The 23,411-nt window shown below is 46.2% G+C and overlaps 1 long non-coding RNA gene across 2 annotated transcripts in view; it reads right to left on the reverse strand.

Moving 5' to 3' along the window:
• LOC102380106 overlaps positions 1 to 16,729 on the reverse strand; it is a 61,385-nt gene extending 44,656 nt beyond the window's left edge. The window contains exons 1-2 of one of the 2 annotated variants that reach the window (XR_003095315.1): positions 16,389 to 16,729; positions 15,052 to 15,195 (exon numbers count right to left, since the gene is read on the reverse strand). This is a non-coding gene — a long non-coding RNA (uncharacterized LOC102380106). Of the gene's footprint in view, positions 1 to 15,051; positions 15,199 to 16,388 lie in introns of both variants that reach the window. The other variant, XR_324469.3, reaches the window with a different exon arrangement.
• Between the last annotated feature and the right edge of the window lie 6,682 nt (positions 16,730 to 23,411).

Here is a 23,411-nt window from a genome sequence, read left to right on the forward strand (position 1 = left end):
TGATCATGCACATGGCTCTCCTCTGCACTCTCTCAAGCTTCTCCACGTCCTTTTTGAATTGTTGAGCCCAAAACTGGATACAGTACTCCAGCTGTGGCCTCACCAAGGCCAAGTACAACAGAAGAATGACATCCTGGGATTTGCTTAAGAAGCACCTGTGGATGCAAGCCAGTGTTTTGCTTGCTTTACTAGCTGCAGCATCACATTGAAGGCTCATGTTCATCTTGTGGTCAATCATGACCCCCAAGTCCCTTTCGTCAGAAGTGCTAGCTAGTGTAGCACTGCCAAGCCTATAAGCATGCTATGGGCTTTTCCTCTCAAGGTGGAGAACCTTGCATTTTTTGATGTTAAATGCCATCAGGTTCTCGTCTGCCCATTTTGAGCCTGTCCTCAGGTGTGGACAGTTTACCCCAAAGTTTGGTGTCATCGGTGAACTTGGCTAGTCCACTTCTGATGTCAATGTCCACATCATTAATGAAGAAGATGTTGAACAATATAGGCCCAAGGACAGAACCTTGAGGGACCCCACTGGTCACAGGGCACCATGACGATTGACTTCCATCAACCACCACTCTTGGTCCGACAACGTAGCCAATTCCCCAGCCAGCCGATCGTGGAGAAGCCTAGGTTGCAGTTGGCTAGTTTTGCCAAGAGGCAATCATAGGATACCAGATCAAAGGCTTTTTTAAAAGTGAAGATATACGATATCAATCTCTTCCCCCTCGTCCAGGTGATAGGTCTTGCTTGACCAATCATTTCCTTTTTACGACCAGGTAACCTATCTGCAACAAACCCGTGCTGGCTATCCTTCAGGGTGTTGCCACCGGCCAGTCTGTTGAGATGGTCTCTTTTATCATCTTTTCTACGATCTTCCCAGGGATGGAGGTCAGGGTGATGGTCCTGTAGTTTGCAGGATCCACTTTCTTCCCCTTCTTGAACGGGCCTTCTTCCAATCAATCATTGGGCACTTCACTGGAGCACCAGGAGTTCTTGAAGATCTATGCCAGTGGCTGGGCTATGATGCTCATCAGCTCCTTGAGTACCCTGGGATGTAAGCTGTCAGGGCCGGCTGACTTGGAACACCTTGAGATGCTGGATACCTTCTTCATAAGGTCAGCATTGATGGAAGGTAAGGAATCTCCCTCATCCAGGTCCTCCTGTCCCGTAATGGACAGGGGCATCCCTTGGGACTGGTGAAAGACCGATGCAAGGTACCCATTTAGCAAGTTGGCTTTTTCATGGGCGTCAGTCATCAGTTCTCCCTTTTGGTTTGGCAGGGGTCCAATGTTGCCCTTGCTTTTCCTCCGGCTCCCCACATATCTAAAAAAGGACTTTTTATTGTCCTTGATACTTGTAGCCAGTTGGAGATCAGTTGCACCTTGGCTTTCCTTGTTTGGTCTCTGCAGGTCTGGACCAGTGCAGAATATTCCTCCTTGGTGGTGGATCCCATCCTCCATCCTTTGTAGGCCTTTCTTTTTAGATGCAGGAAGTCCTCTAGTTCCCTGCAGAGCCACAGGGGCTGCTGTACCCTTTTATTGCCTTTCCTCTGAGATGGGATAGACTTTGCTTGTGCATCAAGGATTGCTTCCTTGAGGAGCAACCACTCGTCCTGAACTCCCCTCCCCTTTGGGCTGAGGCCCTTTAGGGCCTCACTGACAAGCCTCCTGAGCTTGATGGCTACAGCATCAGAAATTCTTTCTACTGGATGGTGGCTTGGGACTATTGTTTTTGGACATCTGTTTAAAAAGAGATCTCTCAGTCTTGGGGTCTTGAAGTATGCTGGATGGGACCTGCTTTTGTAGACATCTTGTAGGAATGACAGAGGTTTTCCACCTCCTCTCCAATAGAAATTGGAGCCATTTGTAATGAGGAAATTCCTCCACAAAAGAAATGAAATTACAGGTCTGAAATATGGGGGCTTTAGAGTCCAGGCTGTACTTCTTAAAACAATGGCACTGACTCACAATTAAAAAAAAACAAAACAAAAAACCACAACTGGATTCATAATTTTGAGCCAGCATAGACAACTGGTATGATTCCATACTTGTGGATACATTCCACTGCACAAAGTCACAAGAAGTGAAAGTAGAGACTATAATGCTGCAGTCAAAATGGGGATGGGATAGAATTACCTTTCCCATGTTTCCTAGTCTGTTCTGAAAGAGATCCAAAATACTTGATTTACATTCTACCATTGGCCACACACAGAAAGCCTTTTCAAGGACAGGGTTAGGATCATCCCTATCCAATCCCAGGCAGGGGCTTGCACTAAATGACCTCTGAAGGTCCTTTCCAGCCTTACTTCTCCATGACAGTAATGACCTATCCTTCCTGGATGAGGAGACAAAGTCATGGTATTACCCATGCTCTGCTTCTTCCCATCTGTTCCTTGGTATTTTGAGTTGGAAGGGACTTGCTCTACAGAGGTTATATCTGCTCCTGTAACAAGGACAGCTAACACAGGAATGAAGCTGCAGCTTTCCATCACTATAGTCCCCTGCATGACTGAACCTTAACTGAGGCCCTAGAAAGCAACGGATTAAGGAGTCCACTGTTCCTAAAGACCAAATTCTGCATTGCTCTATGGGTGAAGTATCAAACAAGTTACTCAATGAGTTTACTTGCAAATACCTACTAGAGCTGTGCGAAACAGTACCATTCCATTTCTCCTTGAGTTTCGACGGTTCCAGGGAACAGTGTTCCATTTCAAATTTAATTTCAATTCGAAACAGCTGTTTCATCTAAACAGAAAGGCTGTTTTGATGTTTTGCTGGGGCAGGGAGGCAGCCCAGCTGAGCTGCCCCCCCGCCCCCTGGTGAGAGCTAGTGCAGGGGATGGGCTGCCTCCTGCCCCCGGCACAATCTGTCCCCTGCCAGAACTTGCGCCAGGAACGGGAAGTCAGCCCAGCTCAACTGACTTCCTATCCCCGGTGCTATGGTCGAAACGTTTCAACTAGCCTCAATTTGTTTTGAGGCTATTTTGATGGTCTTTGTTTCATTTTGATTTTGTTGTTTTGACCTCAAAATTAGTTGAAACAGTGTCGAAACAAAACAACCAGCGAAATTTCACACATCCTCTATACCTACATCATCAGCATCTATACATAAACCAAAATTTAGGGCAAGTACAACCTGCCTAAGCTGTAGCAGGTAGAGAACACAAAATTTGGCAGCTATGGCCACAGCAGGGGAAAGATGATACAGGCACTAGAGAGGACAGTCCAAGATGGCTGGCTCTGTGGCAAATTGCATGCTGGGGGCTGTCCAAAAAGGTAGCCAAGTTGTTTGACTCTGGGAGGAACTAGTGGTAAGGAATAAGTTATGCTGGAGCTGTTGTAGGCTAGCAAGTTTTGAACCTGGAGATGTGGTGGTTTCTGGTATAGTGGGGATCCTGGAAAAGGATGGTTACTGTGGTCTGTGACCTGGGAGCTAGGGGAAGGTATGGAGGAAGGAGCAGATTGCTAGGAGGTCCTTGTTGCAACTGACCCAAGGGGTGGGAGAAGGAAATACATGGAAATCAGGAACTAGGCTTGGGCCTCTCACCTTGTGCTTGTTCTACTGAAGCACACTGGCTTTTTTCAATAGTATCCCCATGTAAGCAAAAAGGTGCAGAACTAAAAGTGAATGGCTACTTTCTCCTTCAGTTAGTGAGAGCCTTCTGCATCCAACCTGAGGCAGGGTAATGCATGGTAGGGCTCCTGAATGCCACATAAGCTCGCAAAAAAGAATTTTTCCAACTATTTTAGTTGGTCTAATAAAAGATATTGGATTTACCCAAAGAATGTTGTCTGCCTATGTCCCAAGCCCAACACAGCTACAACCTATACCCCTGAAACACAAGATGCACAACACTTAGCAGCTCTTTTCCATTTCTTATGTTTGGAAATTAAGAATAGCCACAGTGATAGGCTTTAAGTTCATGTTTAACCCTCCTGTGCACACAGAAAAAAGACAAAGTCAGACATTCATTTAGAAGAATTGCAATCACAATCCATAAAGTAAGTTATTTATGGCATATTGCACCATCCCTATACATATCGACTCCTCTCCTTAAAAAATTTAGAGATGACTGGGTAGATTTCCTTCACTCCTGCTGTAGAAAATAAAATTTGTACCATACTTTCTGATATAGCAATATGGTAGCAATTCTGATTGGCAGACTTGTAGCTGTGATGCTTGTTTAAGTTTGAAACTGTCTTGTTTGAAAAGAGCAAAGTTAATGCTGAATTTCATGAGCACCTAATATTTGAGCTTTTTTTTTTTCCCTTTTTTAAAAATGTTTTTCAAAAGGTGATCTGTTCTCTCATACCATCTCCCCTCACTACCATCTAACTTTCCATGTGGGATAGAATATTATCATCTTATGAAAGCCACAGCTGTCACCACATATGTGTATTTGTTTAAAGGAAGTAAACATAATGAGTGTTGATTTAGTACCTCTGAATTGATGCTGCATGATAAGCCTATTGTTTAAAAGGTTGATTGAATTTTTTATTATTACAAGAAATATTTGACTTCAGTGTGCTGAGCCCTTCAAACATTTGGGAAAGATCCAAGTTAAACACTTTGTGTCCAAATGATCTGCTCAAAAAGATCCTTCCCATCTTACATGCAAGAGAAAAAGAAGGTAGAAAATACTCGAGGTAATTCACTGGTAGCTTGACTAGAGAGAAGATGAAGGTTTTTGTGGAATATGAGGCCATTATCCAGGACAGTTGGACAATACCTCTGACAGGGAGGGTGGCTGGTTTTCTGGACTGAACACTAGCTGGGGAACCCGAAAGGGAATTAAACCATCAACATCCTGGATAAGGCTGATGGAGACCAAAGCCCTGAAGTAAGCAGGGGACCTGAAGACAGCACAAGCAGGAGGGGCAACAGTGAAGACCTCATTTTTGAGAAAGTAGAGCAATTGGGTAATCACCTCAAAAGTCTGTACATGAATGCACGGAGCCTGGGAAACAAGCAGGAAGAAGTGGAAGTACTCACACAGTCCCACAACTATGATGCAACTGGAATAATAGACTTGGTGGGATAGCCCATGATTGGACTACTGCCACAGCTGGGTATAAAAAACTGTTCAGGAAGAAGAGGAAGGGGAGAAGAGAAGGAGTTTCTCTTTATGTAATGGAGTTGTGCAATTGCTCGGAGGTACAGTATGAAACTGAAGATAGGCCTGTTGAAAGTCTCTGGATTAGGGTCAGAGTGTACAGCAGCAAGGGTGATGTTGTGGTGGGTGTCTGCTATAGACCAGGAGGATGAGGCTTACTTCAAACAACCTGTGGAAGTTTCTCCATCATAGGCCCTGGTACTCATGGGGGACTTCAAATCACATTGACTGGAAGAGCAATACAGGACTGCACAGGCAATTCAGGAAGTTTTTGGAGAGTCTTGGGAACTACTTCCTGGTACAAGTGTTGGAGTGGCTAACTAGGGGGCATGCTCTTCTTGATCTGCTGCTTGCAAACAGGGATGAATTGGTGGGGAATGTAGTAGTGGATGGCAACTTGGGCAGCAGCAGCCACAAGATGACTGAGTTCAGGATCCTGAGGAAATGAGGGAAGGAGAGAAGCAGAGTAAGGACCCTGGATTCCTGAAAAAGCAGACTTTGACTCCTTCAGGGAACTCATGGGCAGGATCCCCTGGGAGGCCAGTCAGGAGGAAGGCAGGGGGAAAAAAGGAGTCCAGGAAAGCTGGTTATACTTTAAATAAGCCTTACTGAGGTCACAGGAATGAACCATCCCAATGCACAGGGAGTCTAGGAAGTATGGCAGAAGACCAGCGTGGCAAAGAACTCAATGAGCTAACACACAAAAAGAAATGGAAAACTGAAAAAAAAAAAAAGACTAGGAAAGAGTATACGAGTATTAGTCCGGTATGCAGGGATGAAAATCAGGAAGGCCAAAGTACAATGACTTGCAACTAGCAAGGGCTATGAAGGGTAACAAGAAGGGTTTCTACAAGTATGTCAGCAACAAGAGGAAGATTATGGAAAGTGTGCATCCCTTACTGAATGGGGGGGGCTAACTAGTAACAGATGGTGTAGAAAAGGCTGAAGTACTCAATGCCTTTTTCACCTCAGTCTTCACCAGACAAGGTCAGCTCCCAGATGAGGAGTCCAAGTCTGCTTTTTCAGTAATCCAGGGTCCTTACTCTGCACCTGGCAGCACAGCTTGGGGAGGTGAGCAGGTGTTGACAGAACAAGGAGCAATGGTCTGAAGTTGCACCAAGGGAAGTTTCGGTTAGATATTAGGAAACATTCTCACAAGGAAGATAGTAAAGCACTGGAACAGTTTACCCAGAGAGGTTGTGGCAACTCCATCCTTAAAGAGAGATTTTAAGACCTGGCTAGACAAAGCCTTGGGTGTCTGCTCATGTAAAACCCTGTTGGTGATCCCACTCCCTCCTGAGGATGGAACATAAACGTTTTTGCTCCCAGAGGGGGCATCTTCAGCTACCAATAGGAGTGCCAGCGGCACCATCTGAGGAATCCCTGGCACTGGAGCCACTGCATTTCCCCAGCTCGTGCTGGATCTGGGTTGGCTGGCATGCAGCTGATCATGTCATAAAGATGTCCCCTACGCCAGCTGAAGAAGGGAGAACAGGGACCAGAGAGCACAGGTGCAGGAGAGCAAGCCCTGACTGGAGCAAGCCTCACTGGGGACCAAGAGGGAAGAGCAATGCTAGCACCCCCAACTGGAAGCTTGGAGGAGCCTCATCACAGTGGGGAGCCTCACCATCGTGGGACCAGTGGCAAAGCACTGGGGATTTGTCGACACAGACTGAAGGTGACACAAGACGATAGGTGCTTCACTGGATGGGTGAAGAAAGTGAGCTGCGAGTCTGTTCTGTTGGGTGATGGTGAAAAGTACGAATTTAAGGGATCAGCTCTAAGGAAGCATAGCAGTAGAAGCCCACTGAACTGTGTCAAGGAGGGCTGCTGATTGCTGAGGTAAAGGCAGACCAACTGAGAGGATGGGGCCATGTCACCACTCGATGGGACTTGACCTGATTAGACTATAAGACTGAGTTGATGCAAGGATGGGATGCAAGGGGAGGCAGAGCCCCAGGGAACAAGATGCTTGTGACAATAGGTGAACACCAACAAGGATCCTCCCTTCTTACTTAAAGATCAAGACATGGCAGGAAAGACAGAGGGTGTGCCCTGCTAATGCGCCAGTCAGGTCAATCCGTCAGGTCCCAAGAGCTGGCACTTAGAAGATCAGACCCCTAGACCTCAGTGGCACACCACAACCGCTTACACTGTGAAATAGCAAAGAGGGCCCAGGCCTATGGCTACAGCTATACCACAATGCTGAGACACTACAACTCCCAAAACACAAAGGGCCAATAACTGCCAGAACCCATTCCTGGTCAGTCTGCTCCAAGATTAACGCACCCATGGTATTACTCCCCTCAAGGCCTGCGTGCCTAAACTGGCAACCAAACCGCCAGGACTCCATTCCCAATTAGTTTGCTCCAGGAATCAACACTCCCCACTCAAGAGAGAAAAAAAAAAAAAAGAGGGGAAGAGGGAGGAAAATAGGAGTGTCAGATTCCAAGACAGACTCTCTCTCCCTGTACCTGAAGCTTTCCCTTGCCTCTGAAGTGAAGAAGGGAGAACCCCCATGGGGAGCAATTTTTCTGGCTCCCAATTCAGCGGTGCAGCTCTCAGCAGCCCCAGGATATCAGTGCTGCATAGAGGGGAAGCATCACCTCCCTGGACCTGTGCTTGAGAGTGACAAAAGTTTTTACCTTAGGATATGCCTGTATATGCTTTTAGATTATGGCAGTTGATATTCCCACTCTGTTAGCATCAGTGAGTTTCAGTAAAAGGTGAAGAGGAAGGAACCTATTTCTTGAACACATACATATATGCTGCAGTTATATACAGGCATCATCCTTTAATGCCATGCATTGGCCCAAAGCCACCATGTACCCCCTTATTCAGGATGAATGTACTCACCATGATGCTGAAGTATCAAGTACAAAGGGAAAAATCTTGTAGCCTTTGCTAGTGCAGAGCCTGTGGCAATAAGAGCTTCATTTGCTGGTTGTCTGTCAGGACATTCCAGTTCATAATTGCTGGCAACCCAGCCATCCTTACTTTCACGTATACTAAGACGCACATAACATGGCCCAATCATATTTGATGTAAAAGACACTAAAGTCCCAAGGAGTTTAGGCAGCACCACTGTGCCTTTAATCAGACAAAGGCTCCATTCTGCACATGCTAAACATGTAGCTGAAGTGCCTTGTCTGAGGACTTACTGGCATTCATCAGGACAAGTCCTCATCAACCAGAGGCAGCTAGAAGACCTAAAATTGCAGGACATTGATGATGGCTGCAGTTAGATGGAAATGATGTACCAGCTTACCTACATGGAAGCAAACCTGATTCATAAACAGCATCACTAGACGTACTAGCAGGTGTTCTGTAAGTGTGTCACTGTGGTCCATGAGGGTCTGCATAAAAATGGAGTAAGCCATGAATGCTGCGTACCCTCGGAGGCCGGGGAGCATGGCGGCCACCCACAGATGCCACCGGCAGTGTCAACAGTGGCCAGCAGCGATTGGGGACTGCCCGCAGATGCTGCTGGCAGTGTCAGCAGTTGGCGGGGGGGAAGCAGCAACTGCCCACAGGTACCACCAGCAGTGCCTTTTTGCAGGGGGTGCACCCCCATGCTCATGGGGTGCACATGCACCCCCTACGTATCACCAACGGAGTAAGCCATTTTTGTTCAAGTACTTGCTTGCTTGAAACAGAAAGCTTAAAAAAAATAAATAAATAAATGGAAGTGTCCCAATCACACCTGTATTGTTTGGGTTGTCCCCAGGCTTGTAAGAATAACTAGCAGATTTGGATAGATGGACATAGCAGTATCAATTGCCTTGAAAACCACAATGATCTCTGTGCAAGTATAGATTCTCCGATCCCAGACTTATTGCTAGCAGAGATGACAAAACTCTTTATCTTCCCTTCCAGACCTTCTATCATTTCTCCATTACTGTGGACAAAACTACTTTCTTTTCTACTGCTTAGGCCCATAACCTGGGCATCATCTTCACCTTAGCCTGGATGTGAGGACCTAGAGAGAGGTCCATCTCCAAGTCTGTCAGATTCTTTTGGCATAACAACTCTGAAATAGACTTTTCCATCCATCCACAGAGCTAAAACTTGTCAGGTTCGGGTCATCTCTGGGCTTGATCATTAGAATGCTCTTTTTGGACTTCCAACCTTGCTGCACTCTTATCCATCCAGAATGCTGGAAAAACATCCTTTCCCGAGTCAGTCACTTTGACTATGACCCTAATTTATTTCTCTGCACTGTCTCCCGCTTATGCATTTCATAAAATATAAGCCACTTGTCTTCACTTTCACCTTAGCCTGGGGCCTTTCCCTATGTTACTTATCAGTTCTTATTCAGTATTGAAATAAGACTTCCACATCCATCCATAAACCTGTTGCTTTTTCACACACACATGTATCTTCCTGGCTTCTTTCATGCATCCTCTTAATCTTAGGATGAAGCCCCCCATACATATCCACAAAACCATTCAATTATCATTCTTCAAATCCCTCCTTAAAATCCTCTTGCCTATAAAAAGACTGCAGTTCAACCACTGGTATGTGAAAACAATATCCATCATGGAGGGACAGTATTGCCTTTAGTTTCCTTATACTCCCCCATGTATCTACACCCCTCTGCTGTCTCTTCTTTCATACTCAGGCTGTAAATTCTTTGGGTTTACAGGGATAGTCTTTGCTCTACTGTTGTGCAATGCTGAGAACAGCAGCATTATTTTTTTAATGGTGAGCCTCCTACCTATACTCCAACAGCAGCAGAGTCCAGGACTGCTACTTGTCACAGAGCAAAAGCCACATGCTTCTGTACCTCTCTTGATTCTTTCATGTATTGGTGTGTCCCTCAAGTGCTGAGCCAAGTTCTTCACAGCTCCATGAATTGGTCTTTTTTATACAAAAGTTCTGAACCTCCTCTGGTCACAATGTGGCTGCACCAAGCATGTGCTTAGGCTCCTGACCCAGAAGCAGTGGCCTGCATAGGGGTCATTTGCCATTAAAATACCATCAGATCTATCTCCACCATGTCCATGTAGTCCCATTCATTGGCTGCTGTTGCATTTTTAACTGCAAACTACTGAAAGGCCTAGCACCTTGCATTAACCAAGCATGCTGACATGGTTAACAAGAGCTCACAATAAAAGGGGTAGTCTACTGTATGCCAAGATCCGCACAATACCTTACCATGTGGTTACCGTATAGTGAAGACAAAGGCTTTATTTGCTACTGTGGGTTTCCACAGTTTGTCTGTTCTGGGTTCCCACTACTATCTCCACATGTCAGACATGCCCTGACTACAAATGTAAAGACTGGCAGCAATGTCTCTATGTTCCTAGGTTTTTGGTTCTAGCTGTGTTGGTCTAAGGACATAGGCAGGCAAGGTTCTTCGAGTTGATGTGGTATCTTTTATTAGACCAACTGAGTTGTTGGAAAAAGAGTCCTTAGCAAGCTTCCAGGCACAATCACCCTTCTTCTGGCATAGGAAGTCTCTGCTGTTCTGAGGCTCCAAGCAATAAGAGAAGCTAAAAGGGCGACAGGATGTCAGTGAACCTGTTTTGTACCTTGAACTAGTAGGACTGTAGAGTCCCCTTGACTCACCTATGGCTTCGCTCACCCCACTTCCCTCCAGCCCTGATTTACCTTTTGTTTTCCTAATTTTGTTAACCTATTTACTTTCTCACTGACATCTTGTCACACTTTTAGCTTCTCTCATTCCTTGGAATCTCAGAACAGCAGAGACTTCCATGCCAGAAGAAGGGTGATTGCACCCAAAAACTTACACAGAACTCCCGCCCCCCCAACTACCTAGTTGGTCTAGTAAAATATATCGCATCTACCCAAAGAAACTTGCCTGTCTCTGCTCTTAAGCATTCATTCTCTGTTTTACATTCATTAACAATAGTATGAAGGAGTAACTTGTATGAGCCAGGGCAGCAGCAGAAAGAACACAAATATAAGCAGCAAGTGGATTTTTCCTGTTTTCCATTAGTGCTTGAATGCTAATGACTTAATCTTGCCAGTTGCTGAGAATCTTCAGGAAGGAAATGAGTTCCCTCTACTCCCATTATTTTAATGCAATTTAAGTGCACTCAGTGCCTCATTGAGGCACTCGACACCTCACAGAAGCAGATGCTAAATGCTTGGTACATTAACTGTCCGACTGTTATACTCAACCCTTTGATTGTTGTGGTTATTAAAAATTCTTCAGTTGCAACAATACTGCCATGTTATTGCCAGAGTATTGATAACTCCTGTCCTGACCCCGTCTAGAATATAAATGACTCATTAATCACAACTCTTATCTCCAAGAAATAACAATACACATACTAAGTCCTTATCTGTTGCTTTTCGTGTAAACATTTAAAATAATGGCTCTGCTTACCAAACTGGTTTCCTGGTCAATCTTCCTTTAGCAGTGCTGTGTTCAATTTAACCCTCAGTTATGCAGCTAAAGCTGCATTGTTAATCTCTTTGTGCCTAAATAGCAGTTTTTCACTTACATAAATTACTTCTCATAGTATTTAAGAAGTCAGAATTACCCGTTTTTTAAGGATAAAAATCAATTAAAAAAAAAATTATTTACATTTCTTTCCTTTAAACAATGCTTGCAATGAGGCTTACTTTGCTAAGAACTTGGCATTGGAAGCAAGGTGCTGCAAAGGAGGACTGGGATTAGTGTTTTAAAAATAAAAGAACCCAGATAGAATTGATACAGAAAAGCATATTCAACACACGAGTTAGAAAAAAGTCCCTGTTCGTGAATGCTGCAGAGAGGAGGGTACTTCTCCCATGTTAATTAATGTCTCAATGCGTCAACAAACATGAGCCCATGGAAATTTACAGGAATTTGGGAACTGCAAAATGTCTGAAACAGCTGAAAGCATTAACTTACTGCGCCACCTAGCCCTCACTGGAGGCTATTTTCTCTTAGACCTTGTGATGCAGTATTAAATCAACATAGTCCAAGAGGGGAAATTAAGCTGATAGATCTATACCAGTAGAATTTATGCAGCATGCTTATTTCAGCACGAGTCTTTTCCAGTTTTTGCCACTTTGGAAGGGATTTGGTATTTTTTTTCCTTACAGAATAAAATTACCGTTACCACAAGTAAGATCTGGTCCACACTAGAAGTCTACAACAAGAGCTTGCTATGTTGTTTGATAGGATTTCTCTCTTAAAAAGAAAAAAAGCACCCAAACAAACAAAATCACACCTTAAGTGAGATAACTTTGCTGCTAAAAGCCCTAGAGAAGATGTACCTTACAGAAGTGGGAGTTCACTTAAGGAAATGGCATATATCGGGGGGACGGGAGGGGGTCTCAGACTGTAGGTTGCAACCTTCCAGGGGGTCAGAAGCAACTTAAAATGGGGCTGCAAACTTCCTAGAGGGTACCATGGTGGTGCAGGGAAGTGGCAGGCAGCAGCAGTGCAGAGCGGTGGATGGTGGCAGCAGCTGCCATGTGTGAGCTCCCTGTCCCCCACCACCGCTGCTGCCATCCAGCACTCAGGGTCACAGTAGCACAAAGTCTGAGAACCCCTGGCATATATGATAACAACACAACTGCTTTGCTAGTCTAAGCTGCATGTCCCTCAGGCATTTGCTGATAGAGTTCTACAAGCAGATAGTATAACAGGAACTAGGCCTGTGCGAAGCTTTGGGTAGTAATTTGATTCGGAGGAGATTTGGCTCAATTCAGATTTGGAGATCTGGCCACTGAATCAAATCAGAGGACCAATTAAAAGGTCCCAATTGATTCAAAGCTCTCCAGATTTTTAAAAAAGATTTGGAGTGCTGTGATGATTTGGGCAGCCCCCAGTGGCTGCAGCAGGGAGCTGCAGCCAGACTCAGAGCTGGTAAGTACTAGGAGTGGGGAAGGAGACCATGGGGGGTGGGGGACCCCTGCCAGCCTCCATCTCCCACCTGCTCCCCCAGCCCCCCCATGGCTGCCCTGCCCTTCCCAGCTCCCGGCGCTTTAAAAAAAATGCCCCACTCACCAGGTGCTGCCAGGCAGGGGGTGATCCCTGCTGCTACCCGCTGCCCCACGCTGCATGGGGGGGGGCTCTGCCATGAGCCCCCCGACCCCCCACAAGTGCCACACCCAGGCCAGCTCTGGCTCTTTAAGAGGAAAAAAAAAACCCACGGAGAAAAGCCCCGGGACTCACCTGCAGCAGCCTTGGGGCTTCGCGGGGCTTGTAGAAGAGCCCCCCGCCTGGTGCGGGGCAGTGGGGATTTCCCTCCACTGGCAGGAACAGTAAATCCAGGGTTTTTCCCCGGTTTTTTGTTTTTCTTAAAGGGCTGGAACCATGGCAGGCAGGGCAGCCATGGTGGGGGAGGGGGGCTGGGGGCTTGTGGCAGAGCCCCCCATGCAGCATGGGGCAGTAGGGATTGCCCCCCGCATCCAGAAGCACCTGGTGAGTCGGGGCTCCCCCCCAGTGCCTGGAGCTGGGGTAGACAGGGCATGGGCTGCTGCTGAATCTCTGAATCAGATTTGGCTGAAATCGATTCGGGACAGCGATTTGAATCAACTAATTAAATCACTGTCCCCCAAATCAGCCGAATCCGAAGCGAATACTAGCTGCTTCGCACAGGCCTAACAGGAACCCTACTGAATTCGGTCAAGGCTTACACATGCTCACACAGGGAGTTATGCTGGTCTAACTATATTGATTAGATGGGTTTATTCATATAATTGGCAAAACTCTCTCAGACAGGCAGACCCTTAGTTTTTGAGGCTACATATTTTTATTTATTTATATAAATCTCAGAAAAGAAGCTTCATTACCAGGTTACTAAGAAACATAATTTTGGTATAGCTTTCCTTGTTTATAAATGGAAAGCGGAGTACATACTTCTATGTTTGTGCTGTAAGATATTAATTTAAAGATAGCAGTTTAGTTGCTTATTGTGCATGTCTCTAAATTTGGTGTTTCATAAAGTGCCATTCTCTATAGTCATATAATTAGGTTAAAAGCTCAGTTTTAAATTTGCAGCATTTATGGTTATGAACAAAATGCTGAAGCATAACCAAAGTCACCTACCAGGCTCAAAATCAAAACAGCAGGGGAAACAACAATCCTAAATTATTGGGGGGGTTTTAGGTTTACAATTTTTAAGCCTCTTCCATGATTTCTGGGGTCCTGACTCATCATTTTTCAAAATCTGGGGTTAGTAAAATTTATTTGCTACCTCATCACAACAATTAATTTTGATTTAAAGACCCCTCTCCCCCAACTTTTGATACTTCCTAAAGATACCTCAAGACATTTTTAATAACTCTTTTAAACCACTGAATTGCTACTACGGATTGGTAAGCTTCTTACCATGGGCAGTTCCCATTTCTGCCTTGGTATCGTGGCTGATAAAACACTTAAGGAAAGATGCTTCCTTTTGTACAGCCAGATTTCTTATTCATACTGTACTCACACGAGCATCCCTATGGTCTTCAGCAGGTCTGAAAGGGTTATAATAGGCAAAAGAAACCAAACTGGTGTAGGGGAAACAGGCAAACGGATCTGAATTTACTAGAACAATATTTCAGTCTCGAGTCAAGAATGGTACCCAGAGTTTGAAAGTCTCATCATGCCTCTGCTGTCAGCAAGTATTTGTGACATCCACAGACGATGTGTATGACACCTCCTTAGAACTGTCCACAGAGCAGGGGTATTTTGATTGCACTTACTATCACTTGCTCTGTGAGTGCAAATGGGAGAGGTTGGTGCTGCAGTTCTAAGAGGTTCAGCCTTGCTGACAGACCATGACACTACTGGAATGCTGTTTTTGAGCTTTTTTTTTAAGCTAAGAGGAAGCTACATATGTGCATAAAACCATTTTACAAGAACAGATTAGATTACAATGCTAAGCACTAAAAAGTTAGAAATCGCTGGGTTTAATATTGCCCATGCAACTTCAATACAGCTCCCTTCTGCATACATATTATAGAACAGTCTTTAATTACATGATCACATACCTTTTTCTGTATGATCCCCAGCTCATTCAGTGTGCATGCAGAGTCTACTCACTTTCAGGATGAATTAGGGTCTTGCAGCAAAGGAGACTGTTCCCCATAGGACATTTACAGCAGAATCGGAAGGTTTGTGGTAAATGAAGGAGACTGCTGCAGGAAGAAAAATGCAGACCTCATTATTAAGGTAGCTGATGCTACTCTGGAGCACTGAATTTTGTCACTTCCCCTTCTGCAGATTTCCTAGACAAATCATTTAATTCAAATGTATCCCAGGCGATTACTAATTCCAAGTTGCTCATTTTCTGTGCCTGAGATCTTGTGGTCTAATGTACAGACTTGCTAAGCATTCACAGCTGAAAATGAAGTCAAGCTGCAGCACTGAACATAGAAGTGTTAACCCTGCTGCTAATTTGCAGTTCAACAGGGGTTTTGACCCCAGGAGATCCTAGCGTTACAAAAAGAGACAGAAAAGAGCAGGGTGGTGCATGTGGCAGCAGCGTGCACCACCCAAAACTGGAGCCTGGCAGGCCAGAGCCATGTTCTGGCTGCCGGCTAGGCTCTGTGCGCCCAGATTGCCACTGCTGGAACCTGAGGAGACCTTTAGGGCCTCAAGTGAGGCTTCTGGGGCCAGCCCAGGTGCTGGCTCCAGCCTCTCCTATCACACCTGGGGCAACTTGCCATGTGCCAGAGCATGTGTACAGGGGTGCACCCTGGCAACAAATAGCAGTGGCACAAATACGTTAAGTCAGTTTTGCACATGCTAGCTCCATCATGGAAGCAACAGAACCATATTAAGATAGCCCAAGAATTATTATCCTGGGCACAGTGCTTTCACAGGGCTAGCTAGCCCAGTACTATGCTTTTCTACTACAGGTCTAGAGCTATGTAGGCATACTCATAAAATGCTATTTCACTCATACTACCAATAGCACATTTATGACAGGGGTTATTTGCAGCAGCAAGAGCTGGCTTCCCATCTCTTAGGATTTAATACAACCAACTGAGCCCTCTTCGCTCAGCCCCAAATTTGGTGGGGAGTGGGAAGTCATATGCAATAGGGGAAGAGTTGCTCATTTGGTAAGTCCTCAAGCTATGCTTATGCTGTTGACTGCTGTGCAGCCTAGTGCTAGCTCAGGTACTGGAAGCAGCTTAGCTGTAGCAGGCTCACATATCTTATTAGCTTGTGTTTCTACACTATGCTGCAGTCTGCAGTGTAGACATAACTTGAGCTTGCATATAAAAACAACAAATATTTTATCCAAGGGGAAAGGAACACAGCATTATATCTAGGAAACATAGCAATCAATCAACCATATGTTTGTGGTAAGCAGAACACTCACAGTATCTTGGGAAGCAGTTCTTTGTCCCAGTTTCCCCACCTGGTAGTATAGGGGGAAGCAGGGAAAACAGCTTCCACAAAGAAACACTTCATTATCATCTCTACTGCATGGACCACTCTGCTGCCACCTTCAATTGCAATGCCATCCCTGTCCTGGTCTTGTCCTAAAGCATAATCCCCTCAGTCTCTGACTTCAACTCTACACATGTTGAGCATAAAAGAAAGCCAACTACTCTTCACTCATTTCTATTGCTGAATGTGTGCTGTCATTTCTATCTCTTCTCATACTGCCAGGTTCATGGCTCCTTCAGTTATAGTGAATAGAGCTGGAAGGTTGCCAGGCAAAGGGATCCTTCATTAGAGCTCATTTACCTCAACTACTGCTCTCTGCAGCTGTAGCAGGGAAGACCCCTGATTTCTAAACAAGCTGCCAGGCACAGAATGTCAACTCTGTCCTCAAGTTACAGGCCTAGCGGTACATCCTCATCATAGAATCCACAACCCTCGGATGTAAGAAATGTAGGAGAGCGCTTTGGCATCACTGCCAAATGCACTCAAACTAAAATGATACCCACTGGGTGGGCAGGTCCGAAACATGCAGAACATTTTCTGTCCCTTGTTTGTTATGTCTTTTCTCTGATCAACCAGTAGATGGTGGCAGGGAACTCTCTAATCCTCAACCCACAGGCTACATGAGGTACAGGAATTGCTGGTTAATCTCCATCCAAAGGGGAATGCAAATAATGACCAATTATCCAGTAGGGACCAATTATCAGGACTTGATAATTGAGGGAAAAGAGGGGAGTCTGACACAGCATCAGAAGAAGAGTGAATTAAACTGCAGTGGCAAATTATTCCACAGACAAATTAACTGTATTCTGAAACTAAGGTTGTCAGGTTGCTCACATTTGGCACCCAAATACTATTTGGATACTGTTGACCTTCATCTCTAAAGTTTGGGCTAGTTCCAAAATTGTCATCTAGTACACCAGGATAGGCTACTACCTTCTTTTTTTTTACTTTAAAGGTCACTAGGTACCTAGACTTTTCTTCCCAGGCATGCTGAGAACAGCTGCCAGACTACTCAGACTGGGGTAATCTCCTGTGTTAGGCTAATTATGTTCTAAGAACTAGGAATCCCTCTGCTAGGAAACCCCTGATTTTGCCTTGTACATCCGCTAATCGTTAACACTGCGTCTGGCTCTGATGTAAGAGGTTTTTGGTGATATATGTTGTAGCTTGCACGTAGTCAGTCAAATAAAAGATAACACCAAAGAAACCCCATTACTTCTTGCGTATTTCCTGACCCACCATGGCTATGCCAACACTCCATCTTGCTCTGAAGCAATACTGCCTCATCTGCACGTACCAACTCCTCTTACAGATACGTTTTGGCTAGAAGTAAGCACTGGAAGAGGAACTTTGTTCACAGAAGAACAGGTTTTGTTTATTTAATTATCTTTTGGCAGCTGTTTCCAGTTTCCCATTTAAAAGGATTTTAGATCTATCTGGAACTTTCTTTAGGCTTTTAAAAGCACTACAACAGCTGGAGTAAGCTGCCTAGAGTTCCCATAGGACTTTTCTGATGAATTCCTAAATGTCTATGTTTTCAAGGCATAGTAAAAGATCTTAAAATACAGGGGAAAATATTTCTGCGTTAGATAATGTATTACAGGAAGTTTTTTCCTTGCCCTGGGTCATTTGTGAAACCTTTACCAGCCTGTTAGTCTTGTGCAGGGTGCCTGAATCAACACTTCAAAGAAGGAATCCACTTTGTCTATTGTCTCGAATATGGAGTTTTCTTCTTTTCCTTTAAAAAAAAAAAAAGCCCTGTGAGAGTAGATAGTATTGTTCCAGTAGTTTCATCTTATCCTCAGTGACTGAAAGCCCAGAAAATGGTCTGTATGCTATTTGTTAGGGGCATATCCACCATATTTTAAAATGTCAGTACCATTTAAAAGCAATTGGGATGCTAAAGTGGATGAAACATTTAATCTATATTCAATAAAAGATGAAAGAACGTGTGTGTAAAATGGAGTGCTTTGAGAGCTATCTCTTATAACAGAGAAGAGCTACATTTAGATGCTCAGATCAGGCCTGAACTATAAATGGATAAGTGGCCAGTGTTTGGTACAGGTGGCACTACAAAAGTGAAAGGGATATTGTTTGCATGGGGATCTATTAAAAATTAAGTTGAAATCTAACTTCAACTGACAAAGAGAAAATGGAAAGTTAAACCTAAAGTTCCAGTCTGCATCTCTTTTTTTTTTGTTCATACATTTACTACTTCTACCATCTTCTTGTACAGTGATGCCTCTTGCTGGGTTCAGAGTTCTCTTTATTAGACACTGTGAAGATACGCAAATTTCCCTGAAGAATTTAAAATAGTCAAACAAGGGAAATAGGATCTATTATTCCTGCTTTATAGGGGGGAGCAGAAGTAAGAGAGGTTGAGGCATAAGCCAGGTTCATGCTTGGAATTAAGACCTGAACCCAGACCTCCAAAAATAAGAAAACAAAATTAATGCTGCATTGTTACACCACAATGTTCATAGAAGTCACAAGACACTGTTTCCTGACTGTTCATTTATTTCAAATTTGCTGTCCTTTAGCAGGCACTGAGAAATTAGTTTTCCTTTGAGCATTTGTATTAGTAAAACTCGTTCATGTGAATACTTGCAGACTGTGGATACAGTCAGGGTGGCTAGGAGCTGGAATCAACTTCCTAGGGAACTGGTGCTCACCCTTACCCTGGGGATCTTTAAAAGGAGGCTAGATAATCACCTAGCCTGGTCGTTTGACCCCAGCATCCTTTCCTGTCCATAACAGGGGGGTTGGACTTGATGAGCTGCTTAGGTTCCTTCTGACCCTACCAACTATGAAACTTTGATACAAAGGAATACAAACATGATTAAGTCAAACTTGCTTAAAATCCTAGCAGTTGCAACATGTTTTCTGTATTTGCCTTACTCTTTTGCAGCAACAGCAACAGTGACCGCACCTGATCAGGGAGAGAGATGTTCTCTCAAAGGGTATGGTGCCAGACAACAAAAAGGCAGAATAACCTAACACTTGACACAGGCCACGGTCTTAGGTGGTTTGGATTCTGCTTTTCTGCTTTTGACTTGCTGTATTAACTGTGGACAAAACACAAGACTAGATTGACAAGAGAACACAGACACCTAAACTGCAAACAGAGGCGACCTGAGCAGGGTGCGGGTCCTGGGGCAAATCAACCCATGCAGGGCCCTGCCCCCACTCTAATCCTGGACCTGAAGAATCTGCCGCTGCCATGGGTGGTGGGGTGCAGTGAGCGGGTGGATGCTGAGCCGCTGCTCCGCCTGGCTCCGCGGGGCCCCCAAAGCGTGGAGCCTGGGACAGTTGCCCTGATTTGCCCCCCACCGTGGACGGCCCTTACTGCCAAATTTAGAACCTAAGAAGTTATACTCATCTGCCACCTAATCTAGGACTAAATCTTGCCAGTGCCAAGCAGCTAAGGTTCCTAAGAAGTCCTCCAGATTCAAGTTAACTCACGGTCCTCCAGCATCCCAGGATACTTTGTACACAGGGCCAGCTTAATGGACATGCCTAGGGCCCTGAGCTGTGGGAGTGTGAATGACCCCATGCTCCTCCCCTCCGTTCCAGGTGGGGCCACTGTTGCTGCCGCCCCAGGGACCTGAGTGCCTTCCCCAGCCTCTGGCTTGCTCTGGACACCAGGTACAGATAGGGCAGGTGTAGGGGGGGTGCTGCAGCTGCATGGGAGTGCAGAGACTGTTCCCAGGGGGGCAGTGGGAGTATGGAGTGCAGATGGGCAGGGTGTGGGTGTGAGGAAGAGTGGAGAGTATGGGGACCCCCTACACACGCCCCTCCCATGGTGCACAGCCCCTGCCGCCAGCAGCAGCAGCTTCGGGGCACTTGTGGCCCATACAGGCCCAGACGTGTGGCTCTGGCCAGTGCTGCACAGGGGAAGCAAGGAGCACAGCCTGTCAGCCAATTTTCTCACACCAGGCTCCACGTGGTGAACATGCAGCTCTGTGCTACCAGGGAAAACCTGGAGCTGCTGCCTTCCCTGCCCCCTGGCCTGCAGGTCACAGGAAGCATGGGGCAGGGAAGGCAGTCAGCTCCAGCCCACGCTGCTTCCCCCCAGCAGGGCAGAGCTGCACATGGGCAGCACAGAGCCTGGTGCGAGAAAGGCAGCCAGCGAGGTTGTGCTCTTTGCCACCATTGTGCAGTGCTGGCTGGAGCTGCATGTTGTGGGGTGCTGGTGCCTGCGTGGGTCCCGAGGGTAGCTGCTGCTGGCGGCGGGGGCTGTGCACCATGGGGGGAGAGTGTGAGGCGTCTCCACACCCACCACCCTCCCTCACACCCCACACACCCACACCCTGCCCCCACAACCCCCCTCCCACATATACACCCCAATATACCCTATTGCCAACCCCCAAACACAGACCCACTCCCCACCCTCCCCTCTCTTTGAAATGTGTTTGGCTTGTTTTTAAGGGCAGTGCTGCTTTTTTTTTCTCATGAGACTTGGCAACACTGCTCCAATTCCAGTTCCCATGGGCAGCAGCACTGAGGTGGGGAAGGGGGTCTCAATGGCCCAGGGCCCACAAGTTTGTTTGTCTGGGGCCCACTAAAGGGTTAATTCAGCTCTGTTTGTACCTCACCACCCCCCCACCCCCCCTCACAGGGTGGCCTTGGCCCAAGCTGTCTGCTCCAGCTGAGCAGGGAGGGGTACCTTCTGGCTTGGGCCACTACAGGCATGTGGCTACATTTCCAGAATGAAAGGTGAATGTCTGTTCACTTCCTATTGGTTCAGTCAACTCAGCTTAGACCAACCTGTGAAAATTGAATTGATTCAGCCTCAGGCTTTTTGACTTGTCTGTACTTAGCCATAAAGATTCACAAGGATGCATTATTCTATCTCATCCATATGTCATGAATGCACGTACTGATCAGGCTACAGGAGAAGCATGAAGTAGTGATCTTTTACCCAACAGACCATGTTCAAACCCCTCTTCTGCTTGAGGGGATTTGATTCCACATCACCTACCATAATCACCAATATACAGAGCATACTAGGGTTGGGTTCTCTGAGTCTCCCTCCCTCCCACTGAACCTGTTTCATTTTGCAATGAGTAATTAAATATCTTGTGGGCCAAATATTGAGCAGAACTCTATCACCCAATGGTTAGGTCATGTCAGAGCTGATTTGAATCAGTGCCTCGACACAGTGGAACTTTCTAGCACAAGGCACGGTAAGGCAGGGGAAGTCTCGGCATGGTGAAGAGTTCCGGCGTGGATAGAGTTCCCACCGATGAAATGCAGATTTGCATGATATGATTGGCTGAAGTTAAATTATTCCCACGTGGCGGCTGGGAATTTGCCCCCTTGCTGGTTGGCAATTGGCTCACTAGCTGTATAAAAGGTTAGGGGCGTTTCCGCCCTAGTTGGAGAACTCCGTGATTCCCCCTGGAGTGGAACTTCGGCAGCTTGATCACCTGCCAATGACTTCCCATCGGTGAAGCCTTGCGACGTATCCTCCGTGTTGCATGCCCGAGTTAGACCCGAGCTACCCGGTCTACAAGAGCTCCTTGATTACCGATTAGAAAATAGAATTGTTGCAACTACGATTGCCTGCGCTGTATATGACTCTACAGTGTAAGTAAAGCCATCTCTGTTTTCCAATTGATACGTGTCTCGTTTGTGCCTAATTCCGCTCTGGTGGTAGAGAGTACCCATCTTCCCATCGTGGGATCGCAGCCGCAACCCCAGCTAGCATTCCCAAAGACTCCTGGTCCTCGATTTCCCCCCTCGGCCCCCACAGGTCACTCCCCTGGGAAGGGGAAGACCTGGGTGCCAGTCCTTGCTCCAGTGAACAAACTATTACCTTTTATTGTATTGGAAACAGTAGATCCATGCTAGTGAGGAATGATGGCTATGCTAATTAGCCTAGCTGAGAAACATTTAGACATAGCAGCCAATTTAATATGACCCAAAAGCTATTATGTTAACAAGGATTTAGTAAACTGCAGCTGCCCTCATCCTCCAAGGCAGTCTTATAATTTTGCTCCCACACTGCCTACTAATGACACTTCTATTTTATCGAAGTTGAGCCTAAGGCAGGTACTTGCAAGAACTCTCTGCCTCAAAGGAGAAATACAGACTGTTAAAATGTATTATTCCAATTTTATAAGTGGAAAAAATTAAGTATAGAAAGAGTTACGGTCAAGTTGGGTATTTGATGTGAGATACCAAAGGCCTTTCAGAGAACTAAGCATTATACAGCTTAAATTCTAATTTCTAAATACCTATACATTTTGCATTTGATTTTGGGTTTCTTAGCATGGAAAATCAGAGCTCCCCCTGCCCCCTTCAGTCACCAGAACAGGGGTCCAGCTGTGGCTGCCCCCCTCCCTCACTGCTTTGTGGAGCTAAGCAGCCCTGGTATGCCAGTGCCTGGTCTGCCCATGCCATTGCCCCTTGCTCCCCCCCACACCTCTGCCGGTGCCCCTCACTGTCCACCTACAGCCTTTTGCCCCCCCAGCCCTGCCAGAGGGGGCCCCCAGCTACCAGGGCTATGGGGCCAGGGACCTGGGTCTGCAGCCCCCTGCTCCCCACAGCAGCGCCCAAGCCCCGGCTGCCACCTACTGCAGCGGAGAGGAGCACAGCTGCCCCTCCCCCATGGGTGGCAAGGCCAGAGAAGAGCCTGAGGGGGGTGGAGGCAGATGCAGATGCTTGCTGTGGGCTCAGGCTCTCCTTCCTGCTGCCTTCCCCCTGGGGCCCAGAGGGCAGGACCTGGTGTGGTAGGGCAGAGCGGGGCTGGGCGAGAAAGCTTGTTGCCACTACTGGGAGCCCTGCGCTGCCCTGGCAAAGCACCCCCTGCCTGCTGGGCAGTAATAAGGAGCACAACTCTGTATTGCCACCTTCGCTGCTGCCAGGCAGGCAGTGGGTGCTTTGCCAGGGTGGCATGGGGCTCCCAGCACCAAAGAGCTTCCCCCCCACCTCGACCTCCTCTACCCAG

Source organism: Alligator sinensis, unplaced genomic scaffold, assembly GCF_000455745.1.
Source record: "Alligator sinensis unplaced genomic scaffold, ASM45574v1 scaffold881_1, whole genome shotgun sequence".
NCBI lineage: Eukaryota > Metazoa > Chordata > Crocodylia > Alligatoridae > Alligator > Alligator sinensis.